This window comes from Mesocricetus auratus, unplaced genomic scaffold, assembly GCF_017639785.1.
Source record: "Mesocricetus auratus isolate SY011 unplaced genomic scaffold, BCM_Maur_2.0 Super-Scaffold_100013, whole genome shotgun sequence".
NCBI lineage: Eukaryota > Metazoa > Chordata > Mammalia > Rodentia > Cricetidae > Mesocricetus > Mesocricetus auratus.
In genome coordinates, this window is record NW_024429196.1 from 50629572 (window position 1) to 50655263 (window position 25692).

General features: G+C 42.6%; 2 long non-coding RNA genes across 9 annotated transcripts in view; one reads left to right on the top strand and one right to left on the bottom strand.

Annotated features, from left to right (window-relative positions):
• Nucleotides 1-25692, bottom strand: part of LOC110340244 — a 395612-nt gene that overhangs the window by 221447 nt on the left and 148473 nt on the right. For 7 of the 8 annotated variants that reach the window (XR_005880819.1, XR_005880822.1, XR_005880818.1 and 4 more), the window contains exon 1: nt 11053-11162. The exons of the other annotated variant lie outside the window; for it this stretch is intronic. This is a non-coding gene — a long non-coding RNA (uncharacterized LOC110340244). Of the gene's footprint in view, nt 1-11052; nt 11163-25692 lie in introns of those variants that run through there. 8 annotated transcript variants of the gene reach the window in all.
• Nucleotides 11239-11893, top strand: LOC121143584. The gene is made up of 2 exons (XR_005880823.1): nt 11239-11361; nt 11829-11893. It is a non-coding gene; the product is annotated as an uncharacterized LOC121143584 (long non-coding RNA).

Sequence of the window (25692 nt, forward strand, 5' to 3'; positions counted from 1 at the left end):
GTAGCCATAGAGTTTGAAAACATGGGTCCTCCAAACTGTGTGTGTCAAAGCCCTACCCTAGAAGGAAAGGAGTGTTTAATTAGTGGGCCCCTCGAGGAGCAGATGAGGCCGTAGGGGCTCGACATTCATGAATTTATGATTAAGCATTGGAAAGCTGCCTTCCTCTTCTATATCTTCTTCCATGGAGAAACCAGCATTCTATCACTCCTGTGTCTTGTGCTTTCCACCCCAAAAGGTCAAGAGTAACAGCACATCATTTTGGTTTGTATTTTACAGATTTGTTTTTAATTATGTGTGCGTGGGGAACAATGGGGTATGTGCATGTGCATGCCACTGGAGATCAAAAGAGGGAGACAGATTCCCTAGGAACCAGAACTACAGCATTGTGAGCTACCCTGTGTGGGTGCTGGAAACTGAACTCAGGTTCTCTAGAAGAGCAGCAAGGGTTGAGCCATCTATCCAACACCCAAAATGTCATTTTGGAAGTAGTAAAACTAGATGTTGCATCTTCTAGTACCTTGATCCTGGACTTCGCAGAGTCCAATAGTGAAAAATTTCTGTGGGTTATAAATTGGTCCAGCTGAGCTATTTTGTTACAGCAACAGAAACAGACTGAGACAGATGGAGAGGATATATATGATGTTGAAGAATTTCTCAGACACTTTTCGATATCTCAAAGGATACTCCCACTCATGGTTATAAGATAAGGACTGGCATGTGGAGATCTTGGCATCTCTACTAGTCAGAGCAGGCAAGAGATACAGGTAGCTGGTTGATAAGAAGCAGAAGATACAGATTTCCTGTAATATAGTGACACATGGCATGACAGCCTTGACCACAAAGGTGCTTCTTCAACCACTGTTGGCAAGTAACCTTACATGTTAAGTTCATTTTTTTCTTTGATGTAGGTAGGATACAGGCACATTCATCAACTTACTTGTGGCTTCAGAGTGAAAGCAACAGCCAAGCAGTTAAAACTCTAGCTGCCTTGAGAGGCATGACCTACCTTCCTACTACAAAAACACCTAGATCATGGCTTACCACCCAAAAGTGTGGCAGATCTTTTGGGATCCAAAAGTGCAACGCCTCTTCTTAGCTTCTAACAGTAATGCCAGACTTGGGAACAGGCTCTTAACAATGGTCCGCTGAGAGGCATTACAGATCCAAACTATAACACATCCACAAGAAAAGAGGTTAACACATTGATAGGAAGGTATTTGTTTGGGGCTTCTGTTTTTTGTGTTGCCCAAGATTAAACCCAGGGTCTTGAGCAAGCGAGGCAAATGCTCTAACACAAAGCTACACTCACATCCACTAAACATTTTGTATTTTGCATAGCAAGCCTGGGAAAAATATCTAAACTCTTATATAATGACCTGACTGTGTACCACTGTGAGACAGCTATTATTACACCCATTCCCCCACCTAAAGAAAATAAAGCTCCAGAAAATTTGATAATTTGTTCAGCATTGGGGAAATGAACATTCAAACCTGACCTCTAAACTGGACTACCAACTCAAATAAACAAAAAGATGCCTCAGGAAGTACCCACACTACAGCAGAGAATATCTTCACATCAAACTCAATACAAAGGGTCATGACCTTTGAAAATGGCACAGTGGTTTCAAATAAAAAAGAACATTTAAATTATGGCTAAAGTTATATTTTTGAGGAAACGCTGGAGGACCAAAGCCAGCTTATAAGTGAAATTAATGGGCTAATTGACAAAAGCCTTTAATAACATGAAGAGTTTGTCTTGGTTTCATTCTCTATTGCTGTGATAAAATATCCTGAGAAAAGCTACTTAAGGGGAAGAATTTTATTTCTTCTTATAGTACAATCTATTGTTATAGGGGAAGTCACCGAGGCAGAAGTTTGAGGGAGTTGTTCGCATCATATCCACAATAAGGAAGAGAGAGCAATGAGTCTTTATATTGTCCTGGATCCCAGTCAAGGAATGATGCTATCCAGAGTGGACAGATCTTCCCATCTCAATTATGCAATCAAGATACTCCTCTAAGAGGCACAGCCAAAGTGCCCCCCACCCTGGTAATTCTAGATTCAACACATCAACATTGACACAAATCACCACATAGTTATATAACTAGCTGCTCTCAATTTTGGAGACAATTTCCAAGTTTTTTATCACAAGCTTGAAAAGGCATAGCTGTGAGTTGCTTTGCTTGTTTATGGGCAGGGTGTCTCTCAGAGCCTAGGCTGGCCTCAAACTCACTAAGTAGCTAAGGATGACATTGAACTCCTGCCCCTCATGCCTCCACCTCCCAAGTGATGGGACTACAGGTATATACTAATATATTCCTCAACAGCTAGCTTATAGAACTGTGATCTGGTAATGCGGCACACTACACTACCTATAAAATAAGATAATCTGCATCTGCCCATGATAGGTCTACCAGGTGACTGAGAAGATTCACTTGTACAACTTTCATATCAACTGGGTACTCTCTTCCACTATTGCCCAGAAGCTACCAGGGACATAGGAGGGGCTTTGAGCTCCAATAATAGTGGGTCAATCAATGGAACTATCCTATGCATGCTTTTGACACATGATATGACAATTCCACCTGGGAACTGTCTGAAATACAACCAAGAACTACATTGATAATATGTAGCATAATGACTCTTTTAGTGGCCTAAAAATTTTCTTTTTATTATGGTTGCTCTTATTCATATTAATATTAGAAAACAGGGGGAATAAATATGATATAATCTTTAGATATCCATTCTTATAGCAATTTGGTTTGTAAAGTAAGATTTTCAATTCATTTCATAAACATTCCCAACTAAGCACATGACCCAAGTATTAAAGTCTGTCCCCAGCCTTCACTCGCTACCTTGTGCTAATGTTTTAAAGTCATATTTGTCTTACCCAAAACTTGAAGCTAAAGAAACAATATACTTACCCCTGTGTGCTGCATAAGATTTGTGCATTCGCAACACTAAACTCAGAACAATTATATTGGGGGGGGGGCGCAAGTCATTTGTTCAAAGTGTTAGCTCTTCTACACTTTACTGTACTTCAGATGAAAATAGACAGAAGTGACATGAGGTGGTGTCCAAGCACATGGGCATGTGATGATTAATGCTAACTGTCAACTTGACAGGGACTGGAATCATATTGGAGATAAATGTCAGCATGTCTGGAAGTGAGTTTCTAGTTTAGTTTTAGATAGGAAGACCTACTCTAGAGGAAGCCAACAGGCATGAGCTATGATTCCCTCGTGCATAAAAAGAAGACATTAAGATGAAGATGCGCACTCAGAGCCTTCTGCTTCTTGAATACAGACACAACGTGGTCAGCCATCCTCCTGCTCCTACCACCACCACTTCCTTGCCATGATAGATTCTATCCCCTGAAACCATAAGGCTAAATAGACCCCTTTCTTCCTTAAGTTGTTTTGTTGTGCATTTTTGTCAGAGCAGTTAGGAAAATAACAAATACAGTATCTGGTAGGGAATGATAGAAATACACGGTTAGAAGTGAATTACCAGAAATTCTTCAGAATTAAATATATATGCATTCAAAGAGTTTTGATAATCCATATTCCCCCTGATTTCACAACACTCAGGCATGAAGACTAGAAACAGCATTCACAATAACATGGAGCAGCACAGACAAGAGTATCAGAGCCCCTGTGCAAGGATGACACAGAAATTCACAAACTGCTCTGTGGTGATTAATCTTGACTGCAGGCTTGAGAGGATTTAGAATCAGCCTGCACACAACGATCTGGGGTGTGTTTGTGGGGTATTTTCGGAGAGGCTTAACAAGTGAGAAAATCCAGCCTGGATACAGGTAGCACCATCCCATGGGCAAGGGTCCCAGACTATATAGAAAAGAAAAGGTGAAACACCAGCTTTCATCTCTCTCTGCTTCCTGACTGTGGTCCCCATGTGATCAACCATCCCACTGTCACCACACCTTCCCTGCTATGGCGGACTGTACCTTCAAACTGTGAGCCACAGTGAGCCCTTCCTTCCCAATTAAGTTGTTCTTGTGAGCCTTTTTTATTAAAGCAATAAGAAAAGTAACTAATAACCACTACTGTTTATGCTCCACATTTGAAAAACACAGGAGAATTATGGGGTAAACTGTAAATGCTCAATAAAATTATTGAAGCTACCCTCCTATGAAGTGATTGCCTAACTACAAATTCAAAGATTCTGTTTACAACCCCACACAAGACCAGAGCACTGGGGTAGATTTAGTGGGAAAGAATTGTAACAATGCCTTGGGTCTATCAAGGGGACGTTCACAGGACAGAAGCCTCAGAAATATGGCAGATTTGCAAAGCTTGTGGTTTTGGTCCCTGAACCAGTGTCAGAAAATAAGTCGCTTGTACTGACAGTGAAGAATGAGCAAGGGAAAAAAGGAGGCCAGGAACCCCAGAGACAGACCTCTGCCTGTGTGGGAGTCATGATTCCCTCTCCCCAGCTGATTGTCCTCTGCTACTGTTATTGGTTTGTTTGTTTTCTTTTTTAAATGACAGAAGAAACAATAGCTAGCTCCACAGAAGCCATTTTCACAAGGCAAATGTCAAGTAAAGACTGGCAGGGCTGGGGCAAAATTAAAAGCCATGAAGAGAAAACAGCTCACACCATATAACTGCGCCAGGCCTGGGTGGGGTGCCCTTGGGTAGAAGGGGCATGTCTGTGGGTGCTGGCAGCAGGAATCCCAAACCGAGGCAATGCTACCTTGAACTTTTTCATGATATCGTGTACAACATAAAAGAGAGTGACCCAGAAGGTTGTGTGTGTGTGTGTATGTGTGTGTGTGTGTGTGTGAGAGAGAGAGAGAGAGAGAGAGAGAGAGAGAGAGAGAGAGAGAGAGAGAGAGAGAGAGAGAGAGAGAGAGAGGAGAGAGAGTGTGTGTGTACAAGCACCCATGGAGGTACTCTCTTTTGTTGAGACAGGGTCTCACAATCAACCTGGAGCTGAATGAGTTAGGCTCACTGGCCAGTGAGTTTCAAGAATCTGCCTGTTTCTGCTTTCCACTGGATTTACTGAGCCACACCACCACGCCAACTTTTGTGTGGGTGCTGGGATCTGAACTCAGGTTCTCATCCTTGAAAGGAAAGTACTTTACAAATGATATTTTTCCTGGCCCCAGAAGGAACTGTGTTACAACTCACCTGGGTCGGTGATATTTTTTCCATGCTGGAAACCCATGCACTCTAGAGCTCCCTAGAAGGTTCATGATTGAAGGAAAGTAGGTGAGGAACTCCCTTGTCTTTTCCTAATCACTGGCAGATACTTTCCTCCAACCTCCTGGTGGTTGCCTGTTGGGCTCCCCCTCCCCAACCACTCACAGTCCAATTTGTGAAAATCAGCAGTGAGTTGATAGCAGGAAAAGGAGCTCCAGGTGTTGGGGAAAAGAACGCTCTCCACAATTAGCATTTTCCCTTTGAAATATCATCATATCCCTGAAATATTATAACTCAAGTGCCCTTAATTTTCTGCAGATTCTTGTTTTGCAGTGTGAACAAGATCCTCCAGCACAGGGAAGAATCATCTCATAGGAAAAAGACGAGCAACTCGGAAGGCTCCATGTAGCCACTTGTCTTAAAATGCTCTCAGACACAGACGTGGATATAAATATGACTCCAAGTTCAACAGCCCAGGCTCATGCACAGTGAGGCATGAGAAGTGAGGATAGTTGCCCAACCCTACTCTTAAGAGTTTCTCATTAGCAGCAAGCAGGTACCTTGGAATAGAGTACCACTTCTAGTCTAGACAGAATCACCCTGGATCTCAAAATCAGAGGGGGGGTATATGTGTATGTGTGTGTGCTATATGGGTATGCATGTGTGTGTCTGTGTGTGTCTGTGTGCTAGAGTGTGTTATGCGTGCACGCGCGCGCGCGTGTGTGTGTGTGTGTGTGTGTATGTGTGTGTGTGTGTGTGTGTGCATGTGTGGCTAGCAAGCCCTAGAGATCTACCCCTCTCGCCACCATTACTTTTTTCTGGAGTGAGATGTGTTTATAGAACCTTTGGTGTAAACTTCAGGTTATTGTTACATTGAAACAGGAGTACTTTAGATTAGCCCTAGAGAATTGGTTGGCAATTTTTCAACTTCTTTTTACTAGCCCAAAAATATGTACAACAGACAAACCTCATCCTAAACCTAGTGGGCAGTGGGCAGGGACAACTAGGGAAAACCACAGGGCTGAGTACAATGAGGTGAAGAAAGGTGAGGCTGACAGTGTGATGAGACACCAGCTGTCACCTCCACTGCTTCCCAGATGAGCCTCATGCTCTGGTGGGGAAGTAACAGAAGCTTGCTGGACATTCCTCTCACTAAACAAACGGCCTTTCTGTTTGACACTTCCTATACACCAGGGATATGCTTTATTTCCATCAACAAACAAGGAGTGCAGGGTCACCTGGGAAAGCTCTATAGTCTAAGGTCAACTGGCAAACAAAACACTAAGCACAGGGATCAAAAATATCACAATCACCATACCACAGACCCAGGGTGTAGAATGGGTGTATCTAAGGAAACAGACTCAAAGTCTACCTTCTTACCATGAAATAAAGGTATATTTCTTTTTCTCCAATAGTAATAATAATGATAATAATAAATAGTGCCACTGACATGAGTGAGGTTTAATAACAGTACTTTCTGGGAGTTAGGAAATGATAATGACTTTTAGATGATGATGGTGGTAGTGATGATACTCTCATCATCTACATCAGAACGGATTAAATGTGGCCACAATTTTGGAAAGACTGTTTGCAGAAACAGTCATGTTATTTGTCATGGAACAGCGAACTATAAAGTGACCTTCCACTTCAATCACTGAAGCCATAGAAGTATAAAATCATGAAAAATGAACAAAAGAGGGCAATATTAGACTAAAGTTGATGATGCCGGAGTCTAGACAGGGGCAGATGGTACCAGGAAGGAGACTGCCCATCTATAGTGCTGCAGGGCCATACCTGGTCAGGAATGGCATCAAAGTGCCCCAAATGCCTTCACACACCTTGGCATCCTTAAGGCAGCAGCCACATGAATCCACACTGAAGACATGCACAATGTCCATATCATACTTAGTACTCAGTAACTACTTAACTCACCTGAAATTTACTGAATAGGAGTGCTGACTCAGGCTGACAATTCTGCCAAGTCAGCCACTTCCAATAAGAATAACCAGAGAGCCACAGAAAATGGAAAAGAGGATCCTGGACATTCTATGGAAGACAAGACCTCACTTCCTCTCATTTTTGTCCTAGTGAAATACCCTGCTAAGATCAAATAGAAGTTTTCAGAATAAGCAAAAAGAATAAGAAGACAAACACCTGCAAAATTCTGGGTGCCAACAAGCAGAGCAGTGCTGGCAACGATAAGTTTGATGGTTATCACTGATATCAACTTGACAGATTCAAGAATCACCTGAGAAAGAAATCTCTAGGAGTTTCTAGATAAAGCATCTGAATGAAAAAGGCTACCCTCAACATGGCTGGCGTCATTCTGTGGGTTGGGATTGCAGACTATAAAAGGAAGAGCTGACACAGTGTCTGCCTTCATGACTCTGTGCATCCTGGCTGTGAGTGCAGTGTGACCAGCCTCCTTTTCTCCCTGCCATGATGGAAATGCCTCCAACTGTGAGCTAAAACAACCCCTTCCTTTTCTTTATGCTACCTTTACAGATATTTTGTCACAACAACAAGATCAGTAACACTTCAGCCATGAACTCAGAATTATCAGTGAAGGACACCGAGCCATCTACAGGTTTTCAGGATCTCTAAACTCAGGGTCCAGGCCAGTACAACAGGATGCAGAATCCTAGGCCACACCTAGTCCAGTAAAGCAAAGTATGCCTTTTAAAAATTCCCCAGATTTCCTATTAACTTTAAAAGGCTTTCATTGAGTTCACTCTTCTTTGCTTTTAAACATGTATCAATTTTTGTGCTCCAGAATTCCATATTCAAAGAAAAGAACAGTAAGAGGGATTTTCCGCACCATATGTTAGAGACAAATTAAAAAATGCCTGAACAGAAGATGCAAACACCACAAATTAAGAAATAGAATTGACTGGGAGGTGATGGAGCGCATCTTTAATCTCAGGTGGGTCACTGAGTTCAAAAGGCCAGCCTGGACTACAGAGAGAGTTATAGGACAGCCAAGGCTACATAGAAGGTTACTTAGAGAAACCCTGCCATAAAAATACCAAAAGAAAAGAAGAAAATGAAGAAACAGAATTGGATTTGGTTTAAAGTTTGTTTCTTGTACTGATGTCAAATGTACTCATTTTCTTTATTATAAAGATTTATAACCTTAATTTCATTTAAATTGTGGTATAATGATATGCCAGATTATAATTTTATTGCATATATAAACACTGATAATTAGCCAAAGTAACCAATTGGTTTTACATTCTAACTTGTGAGGTTAAGATGTGTGGATAGACAGACAGACACATTTGCTTGTGCAAGTGCCCATAGTGGCCAGAAGGGGTATTCTATACCTCAGAGCTGGAGTTACAAGCATTTATGAGCTACTTGATACGGGGGCAGGGATCCATATTCCAACCCTCTGCTATAGCACTAAGCCCTCCTAACTACTAAGCCTCAAATTTGGAAGGTTTAAAAACTGGTCTCAAGAGCCGGGCGTTGGTGGCGCACGCCTTTAATCCCAGCACTCGGGAGGCAGAGGCAGGCAGATCTCTGTGAGTTCGAGACCAGCCTGGACTACCAAGCAAGTTCCAGGACAGCCTCCAAAGCCACAGAGAAACCCTGTCTCGAAAAACAAAAAACAAACAAACAAACAAACAAACAAAAACTGGTCTCAAGAGTTTTTCCTTGATGTGAGGCCTGGTGGGCTTACTTGTACTCCCAGCCCTCTGGAGGTGGAAGCAGAAGGGGTTCAAGGCTAGACTGAGCTCCATAGAGACTTCAAGGCTACCATGAGCTACATGAAACCATGTCTCAAATAATAAATTAATTTTTAAAAGTAGGTGTTGTTGTTGGTGCTGTTGGTGGTGGTAGTGATTTTTTGAGATAGGATTTCCTCTATATAGTCCTGTCTGTCCTGGAACTTGCTCTGTATATAGACCAGCGGGCCTTGAACTCAGAGATCCTTCTGCCTCCCATATGCCACCACTCCTGGCTTTTCTTTTTGTATTTTATTTTGACTGTGTGAAAATGCACATGAAGTTTACCATCACAATCCCTTTTAATACACCCCACAGTGGTATGGAGGTCCTTCAGAAGGCTTTATCATCACCACCCCCAACCAAGATAGACTCTTTCATCTTATGATGTGAACACATTCAGTATTAATATTGCATTCTCTCACTCCAACTCCCAAGCAAAGTCCAACCTGCTTTTATATCTGTGCATTTGCCTGTTCTACATTTTTCCTAACATGGGAATCACACGCCATTTGTCCTTTTCTGTATGGTTCATTTCATAGGACATTGTGCATAGGAAATGAACTTTTCTGCCTTTCCTAAGGCCACATAATATTCCATTATGTATATACACTACAATTCATTGATCCATTTATCTCTTCATAGAATTCAAGTTGCTTTTCCCTTATTCTGTTTATTTGTTTTCGAATTCAATTGTTCATTTATTTACCTATTTATTTTTGAGGAGGGTATAATACATTTTGAGGAGGTGTCTAAGGCATGTCTGGAACACACAATGTAGCTGAGACTGACTTTGAACATCTGATCTTCCTGCATGCTGGAATTACAGAGGTGTGTCTGGGGGCCTGCTTTGTGGGTGCTAGGGAATGACTCCAGAGCTTTGTGCATGCTATGGAAGCACTCTACCAAAGGAACGCATCTCCCCCAGTCTCCTCTCCTCCCACCCCACAACCCTTTTTAAGAAGCTATGTCACCAGGATGTCGGGAATTCTCATTTTACAAACAAATGCAAAAAAATGGAAACATGAAGATAGAGCTAACTACAGGAGCCAAGAAGACGGGCACATCTGAAAGTACTAATACAATAGCACCTTCTAAAATATCCTAGATCTCTTCTTAGAGTGGACACCCCCTCATTAACAAAGAATCACCCACTCACTCGCTACCTAGCAGGGGAAAGAATAGACAGAGGGCTCTGTGCATCAGTGAAGACACCAAATTACAGCTTTTTTTTTTTAAAGCAAATCAATTTTATTACTTTCAACCTATGAGAAGGGAACAAACTGCCAAAGGAGCCCTTGGGCTCATATTTTAATGAACACAAGAGAATGGTATATAATTACCATATCAAGTGCTATTGTGGAAATGGAGACTTCTGAAGTACCTAAGGTCACTTAAAACAGTTTAGGCTGAGGATTTTTAACACCCGACCACCAGCTCCACCAAGATGATATTACTTAGCTATTAATTTGCAGCTCTAGTAAAGGCTTGCTGAGAGAAGAGCGTAGTTAGCCCAGCATTGGGGACTAACAAAATTTATTCTATTCCAGTTTACAAGAAACATTCTAAAGTCTGAACAAATTTATGAGGAAAACTAACAACCTCTGAGAAAAAGATGGAGTAGACTGGGATATGCAAGTTATCAGGGCATAGGTAAACACTAGTTTATCTGTAAGACACAAAACCAGTAGGAGAAAAGAGAAAATAATTTCCAATACCCACTATAAGCTTATGGGAAAGACAAAACTCATAACATGACTAAATTAGCATCATAAGAGAGGGTGATCAAAGACAAAAGCGAGCTATACAACAGAATTATCAACAAACAAACAATGAAGTCCCCAAAGCTCAACACTGTTTGGTACAGGAAGGCTGTCTACTCTCCAGTTCCCAGACTTAACTTCAAAGACAGAATAAGAAAGAAATGTCTGTGATGACTTACTGAATGATAGCACAGAATCAAGCCATTCTATCTCTTTCATTTGTTCTCCCTGAACAGTTCTGAACTGACAAGTGTTAAAATCCATCAAGACCATTACTTCCCACCTGGATTTGGCATCCTTCAAGGAGGGGGAAGAGTTCTTTGTCTGCCTCATGAATATTCTGCAGATACAAACCAACCAAAAGTGAAAATAAACACATCACTCCCAGAAGCGCACCTCTGCCGTACGGATGTGTCCATCTTGCATCTTGAGTCTGTGGGATCTTCACAACAGTGTGCAAAAGGGAGTAGGCTAGGTTCACTGCAGTATAAAACTCATCTGTTCCTGTGTCCTACAGCCTCATCTATGAGGAGACAAAGTACTTGGTTCCGAGAACCATGGTAACTGACATAATCAGAGGAGGCTGGGGTCCAAGGAGAAAGAATGGTGTGCGGATACAGAGCAGAGGGAGAGCGTGTGGCAAGGGAGACCTAAGGAAACATGCACCAAACCTTCTCAGAGACACTGATTATCCTACTTAATTGGGTAAATTGTAAACACCTTTTAATTAACTTAAGAGTTATCAGTTATGAGCTCCTACTCCTTGTCTCAGGATGGGAATCACCTCTGAAAATTGTCACCCACCCTCAGAGGGCTTGTCCTCTATAGGAGATAAAACTGGGCACCTACTGCTATGCTCACTATGCTCGGATTTCCTGCCTCCCAACTCCTGCCCCTGTGCTTGGCCTTCCCACCTCCCAACTCCTGCCCCTGTGATCAGTCTTCCTGCCTCCCAACTCCAGCCTCTCTGCATGGCCTTCCTGCCTCCCAACTTCTCTAAAATCCAAGTAGAACATCCAACATTCTTAACTGTCTCGTTTGATGGGGAAAGTATTGGCTACACCATGGGCTCTGGATGTCTTAGACTAACAAATGTATCAAGGAGAAGGCCAGCACTGGGCTAAAGGCACTACTTCTCCATCCCTCAAACCCCATGCTTTCTCACTCTGCAGCCTACCTGTGTAATCTTCAGATTCGTGCAGCCTGCGTACCTCTCCTCCAGTCTCATTACTCATGGGAAAAAAACCCTAGCCCCTTTCTGCACAGTAGTTTAGATGCCATCACCCCATGATGGCATCTTCAAAGCCAGCTGAGATCCAGACCTCAACCAGGTTCTTCTGGGAACTGTGCTCAAGAGTCCCCATACCCTGAGCAGATTTCGCTCCTGTCACAACACAGGATTCAACACACTGGCTCAATAAATGTTTGATAAGTCTATTAAAAAAGACCTCCAAATTGTCACATGGTTCCTTTGCTCTGTACTAGCAAAGCCCTACCACTTCTTTGGTTCATACCCTCCATTATCACCTTCTCAACCTCTCTCTGTCTCAACATCAGCATTTCTATCCTACAGCCAAAGCTAAGCCTTCCCAACTGGGCACAAAAGATTGGAATCAGCAAATGGATGCTTTTCAAAATTATATGTTTGAGGGACTGGAGACATGCATGGGTCAGCAGTTAAGAGCAATGGCTGTTCTCCCAGAAGACCTGGGTTCAATTCCCAGCACCTACATGGTAGTTCCAGTTCTAGGGTATCCAACACCCTCACACAGACACACATGCAAGCAAAACACCAATATAAACAACATAAAAGTAAATAAATCATTTTTTAAAATTATATGATTGAGAGTTTATAAGGGAACTCTCATATTAATTAGCTTCCTCGTTTCTATCACAAAATACCTAACAAAGGACAACTTAAGGAAAGAAAGGTATATTTTGGCTTACAGTTCAAGAATGTAGCTGATCACATTACATCTGAAGTCCAATAAAAAAGTGAACAGGAAGTAGGAGTGGACTATCAAACCTCCATGCCAACTTCCAGTGACCCACATCCTCCAGTGAGGCTCTACCTCCTATAGGTTCTACTGCCTTCCCAAACAGAGGATGGCACCACTGGGAGCAAGTGCCTATGAAGGCGGTTCAAATTCAAACCACAACCCCTCGGGCTCAAACAGATCTGCAAACCACTGGACTTTCTGCTATCTTCATTTTACTAGCTCTGACACAAAGCCCATTCTCGCTTTTCAACATCTCATGTCTATTTCATGATGAGCTTTTACTTCTAGTGTGAATCTAGAACTTTCTGATACCCCTACATTATGGTTTATTGAAGTTGGAAGAGAGAGTGTGAATTCTTACCGGGGCGTCATTCTTTTCATTTCTTTGTTCAACTAGAACAGATTGAGCTCCTTTCAAGGGTGCTCACGGGGTAGGGGTGAGGGTGGGGGGCTGCCAGTAAATGACTTGATCCTCACCTCCTTCCTCAAAGGAAGATTTGTAAAGCCTACTGAATTACGTACCATTCTGATTTGGGACACAGTGGGAGGCAACATACATTTTTAGCTCTTAAGTGGAGCTCAGGACCATATGTAGCCAAAGTGTAGAGATTATATACTAAATATAGACCAGGGAGAATCTATGTGGTATAATTGTGGATTTCTAAGTTTTGATCTCCAAGCCACAAGAAGTGGGATCTATTCAAAGCAGTAGATTGCTTAGCACATAGTCTACAGCTGACCCGACCACTACCTTCCCTTTAAATAGACTGGGTTTTATCTGAGACAGTGCTCAATTCTTATCTTTTCTCTCCATATTTCTCTATTAAGGCTGTCTGTGTGGCTATTTGTATATTTTATCTCACAATTGGGGACTGCCCCACCCTCTTATGGGGACAGCATTAGTGTTTCCCACTTACCCAAAGTTTAAATGTCACAAGTCTGTGCACATGGCATCTGATTTAGTTCTCAGCAGCCGTCAGTAATGGAGAGCAAAGAAAACGGCCACAGTTTTCTTCTCGAGGGCCAGTTTCAGACACTGGAAAATACAACTTAATAGGGGGCAGGGTTCTAACACCCATCGGGATCCGAGGGGGGAAAAAGTGGTCTGTAAACTCCCGACACATCTGACAAGGAGCACTTGATGAGAAGACCTAAGGCAGCATCCGGCTTTTGTTCATGTCTATACGTATCTTTTAGGAAGGGGGACCCCAAATACAAGGGGAGGAAGCTGCTGCCACCCTGATTTCTAATTAGCTCCCTCACATCGCTGCAGGAAAAGGAAAATGGGTCTGGCTACTGTTTCCTTAGCATTTGCTGCTGCTTTATCTGAGGGTAAGGCATGAACACAGCCATCTAAATGCTGTGTGGTGTACTTGGGTTCAAAAGTTCAGCAATATCTGGACAAAGGGTAGCCCTCTCCTGGGGAAGGACCGTCTGGGGGCTGCAGATGGGGCTGTGGGAATCAAATCCTGCTCCTCCCACAGCCACCATCTGCGAAAGCTCGGGGCTTTGCAAAGGCTCTGACCTTCAGGCCCAGAGTCGTTCCTCAAGCTGCACCTGCCCAGGATTAGGTTTCCTGCCACTGAATGATGGCTTCTTTCATTTGGTCTGCAAACAGCTGTCACATGACCAAGAGGGAGCCAGGCAGAGGGAGCCAGACAGCCCCTTGCAAAAGGGCTGAGCGGGACACCGACTCGGGTGATTCATCTTCCAGAACCTATTCCTGAAATGCTTTTGTGTGTTGCTATCAACTTCTTGTTTCGGCTCACAGATAATTACAGCCTGCCAGAGACGCTGCTTTAACCTGGAAAGGAGACCGTCCCCATGACTCATTAGAGTGCCTAAGGATGAATGAGGCTCATTGTCTCTCCCTTTTCCCTCTGACCCCAACGATTGCTAAATCTATGGTTTCTAACCTTGCGAAAATGAGGGGAAACTTGAAAAGGAATCTGGCAGCTCACTGGAACACGAGCCTCGGCTGCATTGCTGAGATCAGCTGCACCTGCTGGTGGGACCTTTTGCTAATTCAAGTGATGTGCCTGCACCATGTGGAAAACAATCCTGGACGGCTAATTCATCAGGGAGTGAAGAGACTCCCAAAGACACTTCACTGAAGACACAGTTTGAGTGTGGTGGGGAATTTCGTGACATTTGGGTACAATATGATGAGATCTGGCCCAACAATCCAGGCATACAAAGAAGTACATTATTATGGTCACTCTCAAGCAAAATGAAATATTACAGAAAAGGAGAAGGCCATCTATTCAAGCAAACTTTACAACAATAAAGAATCATAGCTTCCCTTCTAAAAGAGAGTTCTGTATTCAACTACAAGAGCTGTATCTATACATAAGTGTTCCCAGTGGCTAATGGACACAGTTATAAATATAAAGAGGGAAGCAGGAAGGATGAACGATTATCTAACTGTCCCAAACCCCGGATGTCCAAATTCCAATTCTGTGGTCAGAGAAATGCCAGGCAGTAGTTTCCCTGCTGAGACCATCACTCCCAGGTAACCAGAATACTACTGGGTTCTTCACATAGAAGACATGTCACAAATGTGTTCCTCCTACTCAAACATGCATTTGTGGGTTAACATACAAGATCAGCGCGCACTAGTTGCAAGGGCAGACTGGTTAAAATTTGACGACCAAGGCATCAGAGTTAGGGAAACAAAATTAGAATTTGAGAAATTAATGTTTAAAGTTAAAGGGCTGGGGAGATGGCTCAGTTGGTAAAGTGTTTGTTGTGTCACCATGAGGACCTGAGCTTGGATCCCCAGCACCCATACAAAAAGGCAAGCACAGGCAAGAGCCGCTGCTATAACCCCATCACTGGAGAAGTAGAGACAGAAGAAACTTGGCTCTTGGGGGCCAGGCAGCATAGCCAAATCATGGCACTCCGGGTTTAGTGAGACGCTGAAAAAATAATATGAAGATTGAAAGAGAAAGACACCCATGTCTACCTCTGGCCCCTATACACTCATGAATACTCATACACACATGTTCACACAAATGTGCATACATGCATCACACACATACACGAGCGCACTTGCTCAAGCATACACGCAGGCACGCAGGCACGCTCCCACACACACTCACACACACAATGAGCACATACACACACTCTTAAAAGGCCCTTTCCATTATCCACCCTTTGTTTCAAGCCCTGAAAGTGCCAACCTTGGCTCTCAGCACACTAGGATGTTGTAAGGCTGACAGGAAGGAATTCCTATCTTTTGCATTAGCACTTAGTGTCTGCAAATGTCAACTGTGGTGCCCAGGTGTTGCAAGGCGTCTGTCTTCCTCTTAAGCAACAGGATGCGACAGACTGAATGCCTCTGGGTGATTATGGCAGTGCTCAAGTGAAGGCCAAAATGACAGAACACATGAGAAATATAATAATTCTTTCAAAACGTCCTAACTGAAGTGCCTCCTTTTAGATGACAAAATGGATTTCATATAGTTCAGGTTTTTTTTTTAATGGGGGTGGGGGGAGAAAACAGGCAGATCAGTTTATTTTCTGAGCACAGCATTAATGACAAGATGACATCACCAGCAGCCAATCAGAAAGCTCTCTAGTGTCTGGTGTTCTAACACCATTTCATATTTATGGATAAGCACCAGAAGGGTGTCAACCCAGAGCTGCAGTCCCCTCCCTACTCACTTCTAAATAAAGTGCCTGCTTCCATTCAGCAGCCAAACTGAAAAGGTTTTAAAGGGGTTGGGGGAAGGGAACTCAGAGAGTCTCCTTCTCCTCCTCCTCCTCTTCCTCTTCCTCCTCCTCCTCCTCCACTGTTTTCTGACAATCCTGAACAGTAAGGTCAGACTTGGGAAAGTGGCTCGGACCTGCACCACCGCTGCCTCATGTCCTCGGGAGTGTCTGCACCGTCCTTCAGCAATGAGCTCAGCACTGAAGAAAGGAGGCTGTGCACAAAAGAAGGGGTTGGGTCACCTTACTGGAGAAACGGATGCTACCTATCACTGGGTTTTTAATTATCTCATTCCCACTACATTCCCTAACCTCTTAAGTAGTTTGGAAGAAAAGTTAGCCCTGCCCTAGTTAATCTCAAGTCAAGTCCAGACTGACAGCACAGTGGCTCAGCCTACCACTCCACCAGATCTGCGAAGGCCAGGGGTCACCCATGAGCCCAAGGGACAAGGAAATACAAGGAACCCTTCAGTTACCTGATTGTAGGCTAGTCCCACACTGGAGCCTACTAGCAGGTGCAGCAAGAGCATCTACATTCAGTCTCAAACTAACAATTGATGTCAACAGAAATGGAGAATGCACTTTAAGTTCATAGAGGCATGAAAAGGGGGTATAGCACAGCACCCATAAAAACCTCTGCTCAAGACACATTCCCCTGAACCCCACCTAGAGACTAATGCAGCTCTCTGTTTTATCCACACCCCTAAGCAGCTGATGTCACATCAGGGTCTCTGGATCAAGCTCAAAACTCAGAATTATGGCATGTAATAAAGACATTTGGCCATGCTGCAAAGGTGCAGGATTTGGCCTGCTGGCCGACTGCCAGGGGTGATGGAGCCTAGGCTGATAATGTTCCTCTCCTGCAGACTGAATGATGCACAAGGAGAAAAAGTTAGTAATCTGCTTAGAACAATTCAAGGTCTCCAAGCTGCTAGTGCTCTGCCAGTGACCACTCGGACCCACAACCCACACCTACCTTCACATGCAAAGCATCCAAATGAAATGACTGTTGTCTGGCCGGTTTTGTAATTAATTTGTTTCAAAGGTAAACTTGTTAAGTAGATTCAAAGGGGAAGGCAAAAAAGAATAAGGCTCTTCACTGTTTGTGAGCACTAAATAATTCATTAAAATAATCCAAACCCTCTCATAGCACTCGTCCAAACAAAAGCTAAGCTGGACAGTGTTGGCACAAACATTTAATCTTAGCACTCAGGAGGCAGAGGCGGGTGGATCTCTGGGAGTTTGAGACTAGCCTGGTCTAAAGGGTGAGAGCTCCAGGACAGCCAGGACTGTTACACAGAGAAATCCTGCTCAAAAAGACAAAAAAAAAAAAAAAAAAAAAAAAAAAGCATAAAGAGCACCCTGCTGCATCTCAGAGATTCTACATTTTAAACACAAGCCATATACAGGGCAGCCACATACAGATCTGAAGATTCTCCATACAAGAAGAAGACGGTTGTGTGTGAAGTCAAGAAGAAAGGAATCTGACCTGCGACCTCTAAAGCCTTAGGTCACCAGGGACAAACCTGGGAGAGGGCAGTCATTGTTGTATTTTTAAGATGCCTCATTTTAACAAGGCACTGTGGGGGAGGGGCACCTCCTGACCCACGTTCTGAGAGCTACGGGGGCTGTCATTTTGAAAGTTATAAAAATTCACATCAAAGACAAAATAAAAAGCCAGACATGAAAATCAACTGCACACTCAACAAAAAGGAACAAATTAAAATGCAGTATGCTGGGATCATAAATCCAAAAATAAATATGTAGACAAGAGCTTGGAAAAGCCAGTCTTCCCAACAAGCTTTCCCAATGCAAACGGAACCTCTTCCAAAAGCTACCTATTAGAGGGCCTTGTTATTACTCAGCTAATCGCAGTGCTCTGCACTAGCTGGCAGAAGGGAAAACTAATTTGGATCATCCAAAAATCATTTACATTTGGTTTTAGTTGCATTATACAGGGGTGGTAAGTTGGCTACACATTTCCCTCCCTAATTAAGTTTAGAATAATTTTAAATTTTATATTCCCTCAGCGCAAGCCAACTAAGGACTGCAGACAGTGGCCGGCTGGTAGGGGGAAAAAGCCAATCATGGATTTTGTGTTTTAATTGTCATAGATAAGTTATGCACACACAGCTAATCACAGTGACAGAATTAGCCTCAGCTCAGGGTGTAAGTGCGGTAGGCATCCAGTGACATCACATACATACATACATACACACATACATACATACATACATACATACATACATACATACATGCAAGCAAAGGTGTGACCAGATCTGGCCAAGTGTGATATCATTGAGTGGAAGACCATTCTCATGAGCACCACAGCCCCTTTCTCAATACCCTGTGCTCATATCCTGACCCTTGCCTTAGTCTGTCAAAGAGTGTCATTGTGTGCCAGTTCTGATTCCAGAGACCATGCACTTAATATCAAAATAGAAAGGCTATTCGAATTCTTTTCTGGTGACTGGATAGAGTGGACACAGGGCTAGAATCACATTATTTATGAAGCACTGAAAGATGCCATTGTCTGTGTTTATGTGCTCCAGGAGGTGCTGTCTTTGCGGTCTTTGTCATGCCTCAGTCCTACGGAGCAGTTGGTACCCTAAGTATATAGTTTCCTACTCGTCTATTTCTACTCTACTTTGGTCTTTTCACTCAAACCATCGCCTTCTGTTTTTCCCTCTCCCTCCCTGCTTCTGTTTTGTTCTTGTATTTATAGGTGTGGATGAGTGGGCTATTGCTGTGTAGATGTGTGTGGGGCACATGCTCGTCTGGTGTCCTCAGAAGTCAGAGGAAGGCATTGACTAAATGCCTGGAACTTGGGTACCTCCATGTGATTTCTGGGAACAGAATTTAGATCCTCTCCAGGAGAGACAGGCACCCTTAATCTCTGGGCAATCTCTCCAGCCCTCGTTTGTTTGCTTTTTATTAGTTTGATTTTGAAACAAGCTCTCATGTAGCCCAGGTTAGCCTGGCATTTGCAGTGTATGGGAGGATAACACTGAACTACTAACCTTGCTTCTACCTTCTAAGTGCTATGATGACAAGAATACACTACCATGGCCAACTTCCTGCTTCATTTCTGGCTATGTGATCCTGTGTGAGGAATACATAAACACCATTCTGAAATTCATGAAAAAAATCATAAAGGAATTTGGGGAATATTTAGGTGAACATCAAGGGCCTTCTCAAAATATGAAACCACCATCATTAACTACAACTATAGATCTCCTCCAGTGCCACCCCCAACCCCAAGTTGGGGGTCTCCTGTAGCCACCGCCATTAGGAAAATAATTTAATTGGAAACAAATCAATGGACTGGCCAAATATGTATATTTTCTTTATTATTTAATTGATGCATACAAAATAAAATAGTTAAAACTTTAGAAAAAATGTAATTTAAAAGATATACTTTTGGACACCTTTCTATGCATTTGTGTGATAGTGAGGTGCACATTTAAATCTGTTTCCTTTACTTAAAGGCAGCAAATCAGACAACAGTCATCATTATGCACACGAAAGTTCAGGTAGAGGCTTAACTTTGTAAGGACAGAGTAAAACCAATGCTACAGAAGAAGGATGAGGAGTATGGAGGAGAAGGGAGTAGACAGAGGGGAAGAGGGAGGGAGAGGGAGGGAGGGAGGGAGGGAGGGAGGGAGGGGGAGAGAGGGAGGGGGAGAGAGGGAGGGAGGGAGGGGGAGAATACAACTAACCCATCACCTTCTCTGTTTCTGAGCCACTTCCCCTAGTTTGCAAGAGGCCACTCTATCATCGTCCTTCAGACAAACAATGGAACTGGATCCATTTGCAAAGAGAATGACCCCCCCATCCAGCATCCTGTCCCCCAAAACAGGAAGTGAGTCACAAAACAGAGGAAGTACCCTATCATTTTCAAAGGAAAAAGACACAGAACTTCAGAGTTGACTTCTTAGTCTGAAACAATACACTCCTGCACTAAAGCCATCTATCTGTTCTGTTTATAATGACCTGTATCATTGTTACAAACATTTAATCTAAATGCTTTTCCTGCCCTGCTATTTGACTTGATTTTCAGGTAAACAAGGTCTCATAATGGGAGCTGCAGATTCCTAGTCATATTTTCTCTGCTACATTCCCACCCAGTTATCAATGTAGCAGACATTAAGAAGGTGTGCTTATAGCAACTGAATGGGTTATGTGTATCACACAGGGGAAGGGAAAACAAAGGAGTGAATACGATGTTATCCATCCTTGATAAAGAAGACCCTGCAATTTGCAGCAATGTAGCCAAACTTGATCATAATAAACTAAGCGGAAGAACCCAGTACAGAAAACAATACTACTTGATACCATTTTCACAAGGACTTGGAAGTAATCAAACCCACAAAATCAGGGGGCAGACCCGAGTAGCAGAAGAGTGTTAGGGAGGATATGGAGAGAGGTAGGTCAAAGGGTGCAAGATTTGGCTCCTTATATAAGATGCAGACATGCTAACACAAAACCAAAAAAAAAAGTCTATAATTAATACTACAGAAATAAATTTTAGAAAACTAGAGCCTGTGATTGATATTCCAGTGCTGCAAGAGGGTAGATCTCATGCTAAATGCTTGCACCACAAAAGAAACTGATTTTTTTAATGAGAAATAAAAACGAAAGACACTTCAGAAGCAACTGTAGAGGTGATGGGTAAGTTTGCCGTCTTGATCATTTACATGCTTTCGCAAGACTTCAGTCACTGCTACCCAAGAACCAACCAGACCCAACTGTGCTTAGATTACAGAGATCATTTGTCTTCAGATTGTATGTCAGTGGACAACAATCAATGGATTCATCAAGTTATACCCTGTACATTATACTTTCAGTGCAATTTTTATATGCCAATCATTCCTTAATAAAATAGCAAAATTGAGTACAGAAAAGGACACGGTATGCATGGTGAAGGTAATTAACCAATATGTTTCTTTTCTATTTTTTCTCTCTTTGTTTTTCCATGTGAGGCACTGGGGATCTATTGCAATGTACCTTTTAGTTCCAAAGTTCAATGACGTCAATCCATGTTTCTGTTTACTAGACCCATGAGTTCACACCTATCTAACTATACTTAAACTAGTAAATTTGGAAAGATGGGATACAAATTGTATTTAAAAAAAATAAAACAAGGACTAGGGTGTAGGTCTGTTGGCAGAGTGCCAACAGCCCTGGGTTCCTTCTCTAGCACTGAACAAATCAGCCTGCTGGTGTGTGCCTGTAATCCCATCACTCAGGAAGCTGAGAAAGGAGGATCAGAAGTTCAAAATCTAGGCTGAGGAGATGGCCCAGTGGAGAAAGTGCTTGCTGTGTAAGCATAAGGACCCAAGTTCAATTCCCCAGAATCCAAGTACAGCTGGCAGCTATAGCATGCATCTCTAATCATAGTACTCATAAAGCAAGACACACAGTGTAGACAGGAGAATCCTTGAAAATTCATGGGTCAGACAGCCTGTGTACACAGCAGCTAAGGTATAAAACAAAGAATCAGCAGCAAGATTGTCCTTTGGCCTCTATATACATGCAATGACATTCAAGACACTCAGACAAGAGCATATACTGAAAGTCATTTTTGGCTAAAAGGGGAGTTCAAGATCTGCCTGAGCTATGGGATAAGTGAATGAATGACTTAATTAATTAATTAGCTAACTAAACACTTTCTTATCCAAGGATATACTCCTGACAATCACCCACTTTAGGAGTCTGAAAGACAAGACATAGCATTCATACACTTAACAACTTGGTATAGAACATGATGCCAATGATTAAAATTATCTATTGTATTGTGAAAGAGGATGGGAAGTAGCACATACCACACTTGATGTAATTGTCACATAGAAAACAAGCAGCTGAATGTGTGCACTAACAGTTCTTCAGACCATTTGCCTGTCCTAACAGTATGAAAATTCAGAGACATGTTCATGGATGCAACGAAAGAGGTCTGTATCACATCAGCAATGCTTGGCTAACCCTTGTTATGGTTTGTACCTTAAAGTCTCTCATAGCTTGTGTGCTGAAGATTCAGCAACTAGCTGACAGTACTACTAGGATGTGCAGGAAATGTCAGTTAGGAAAAGATGATGCTGTAGGTTATTGGAAGGATGCTTAGAGTGTACTTGGCCCTGGCCTCTTCTTGTCCTTCTTCTGTTTCTTTCTTCCTTTTTCCCTTCCACCCTCTCTCCCAGCACTCCCTCCCTGTTTCTTAGTGCATGTTAGTGCATGAGCACTAACATGAAGCTACAACTGGAAAATTCCATAACATAAAACTGTTCCATGCACAAAAGTATTGAAAATCTTGAGAAAAAAATTATCTTTGGGTTATATGTTCTAAGATCCATATAGAAAAAAAAAGCAAATTTATTTTTCAAGCTTGAGTCCATCCCTAAAATGTTGTGTTTATGAAAACATGAGAAATGTGGGGCCAATGGGATGATTCAGCAGGTACAGGTGCTTGCTGCCATGTCTCAGGCCCTGAGTTCAAACCCAGGGCCCACGTGGTGGAAGGACGAAAGCCAACTCATACAAGGCATCCTCTGACCTCCACACATGAATGCCTACATACACACACAAAACAAATAAGTAAGTAAAAGTACTTCTACCACGGTGCCCGCCTTGCCTCAAGTCCAAGGCAGTGGGGCTGGTGACTAGAGTCTAATTATGAGGCAAGGTCAATTTTTTTTCCTCCTTATAATCTTAGCATTTCAAAATGTCATCAGAGCCATGGAAAGCTACACATGCCTTGAATATTTTTGATGCTCTCCTTAAAATCAGTATTGCATACTGAATACTCAAGAAAAATCCAGATTAAAAACAGATTGATATCAACCAATGACATATTTATCCCCCCCCCAGGCCTGTTTAGTATACCTTGAACAATCACGCTAAAGGAAGGGGTGAATGAGAACACAGAAGGCCTCTGCCAGTTAGCCAGGCCTGTGGCACAGAGCCAGAAACATACCTACCTACCTTTTCCTAACCCAGGCACTCTTAGAATCTCAGTGCCCTGAACAAGGTAACTTAGTAAGCTATTAGTTCATTGCTGAAGTGTTTACAGCCAGATTGTAGACACACAAATTACATACCTGTGTATATTCACGGACATGAAAATGGCATAGGTTGTCATTCCTTATCCAAGATGAGAAGAAACAAACGTCTTCCTGACTTTGGAATGTCTGCACAAACACCGTAATACCCTGGGGAGAGGACCAACATCTAAACATTTAATACATGTAGCTTTCATAGATATTTTACATGTGTAGCCTACAGACCATTTTATTCAATATTTTTAATAATTTTGTATGGGCTGGAGAGATGGCTCAGAAGTTAAGAGCACTGACTGCTCTTCTAGAGGTCCTGAGTTCAATTCTCAGCAACAATATGGTGGTTGACAACCATCTATAATAATTTTGTACATGAAGACATGTGGCATGGAATTTGGCTTCATATTGGTGCTCTTTAATGTGAGGCATTTTCAGGTCAACAATCCAATCTGTATCGAGTCAGTATCCATACATTTGAGCCTCCCCAGCTCAGACACTGTAATGTATGCATGTTAACTGAACAAGGAAGCCTTACCTAAGTGTGGACAGCAGCATTTTATGGGCACAGATCCTGCCTGAGGAGGGGAAGCTGAGCCCCAGCATGTGGCACTCTGTGCCATGTGACCAGGTGCCTCAGCATGAAGCACTCTGTGTCCACATGACCAGCCACCTTTCTCTCCATGATGGACTTTATTCTCAAACTGTGAGCTAAGAAGTATTTGTCAGGCGTTTTGTCACAACAACGAGAAAAGTAACTAAGCAAGTAAAGAAGAAAGGAAAAGAGGCAATACATGCAGAAGAGGTGATAAAGATTAACACTAAAGTGTTGCGCAAGGCAAAAGGAAAAAGAAAATGGAAGGGGCAGCCTTGGGTAATGTGGAAACCGAAGGGTTAGGATGGACAGACTTTGTCCTCATGATGCAGCTTGCATTCCATTTACCTGTGGACTAAGTAATTTGGGTGACCTAGGATGGGGTTCTAAGAAAGCCAGAGCCATGGATTCATCTCTTCATGCATCCCGCTGTTTCTATTTCAGGCCATAGACTTTGTGCTCAACTCTGATAGGATCCTGCATTTACTCCCTACTAGTGGGGATGGAGGCCGGAGCCCAAGCATGGGGAAGTATCCACAGAAACTCATCATCTTTACAGCAAGGAAGGAAAATAGCTCTGGTATCTGCTCTCCCTGCCAGTGGTCCTTCAGGACTGACTTCAGAAGGGAATGAAATCGCACTGTTAAGTCAAGATAGTGCCACTGTGGGGCAGAACCTGTGGTCATTGTAACCTCCTCCAGGTACATCATTTCCTCCTTTTGGAAGGTGGAAAGATGTGTGGCTTTTTAAAATCTGCAAAATTCTATTAAAGTCATTATCATGAGTCCCAACATATTCGTTTACCCACAAGTTATTCAGGCAGACAAGCTTTGAAAAGTATCCTAAATTTGGGAAAAGAATATTTTCTCATGTTTAAAGAGACACCCTTAAAAATTCATTCTCGTTTCCCCCCAAACTCCCGGATTGGTTTCTATTACAGCCCAATAACCCTGAAGTATTAAGTAAGCCAAGCAGTTTGGTTCTGTTCAACGATAATCACTAGCTTTGCTTCTTTATTAGCGGTTTTATAGAGAAACTACTTTTGGTAATGAAAAAGTTTGCTTCAGGCTCAATTCATGCATACCACGCTTCAGCTTGTGGCTAAACTCAGCAGTCTCGGTATGAACCCTTGAGTGTTGGGAATCGAGTGACGGAAAGGCTGACACATTAGCCACAGCTGGCACTGGAAAAAAAAAAAACTTCAAATATGTTCACCCCTCCCCTATGAAGTCAGTCCCTGGAGCCTAGAATTTTGTGATTTTTTTTTCAACCATAAAAGCAGAGCTCACCAGCAGTGAAAAACAGAGTACCAGCTGAAAAGACTGACCTGGAATTAAAGGCATTCAATGTTGACTAAGAAAGGCATGTTAGAATGTATTGCCAGGGTTGTTACTGGATTATCAGGGAAAGGAAAGAAATAGAAAGAATTCACACAACAAAAAGCTTCACTTCTCATGACAGTAGACAGACAGACAGACAGACAGACAGACAGACAGACAGACAGACAGACAGAAGCTGTGGGGAGAGCTGAACATACCCAGTCCCAGTTATAACTATTGCAAAGACTGGTGGGTGTGAAATCTATAGAGAAAAGACAAAGCTAGGCCAAGCAAAGTAGCAACTCATTTGGGGTCTTCATGATCAATAGACTTCATCAATGCAATTTCTATAAAACTGCCCG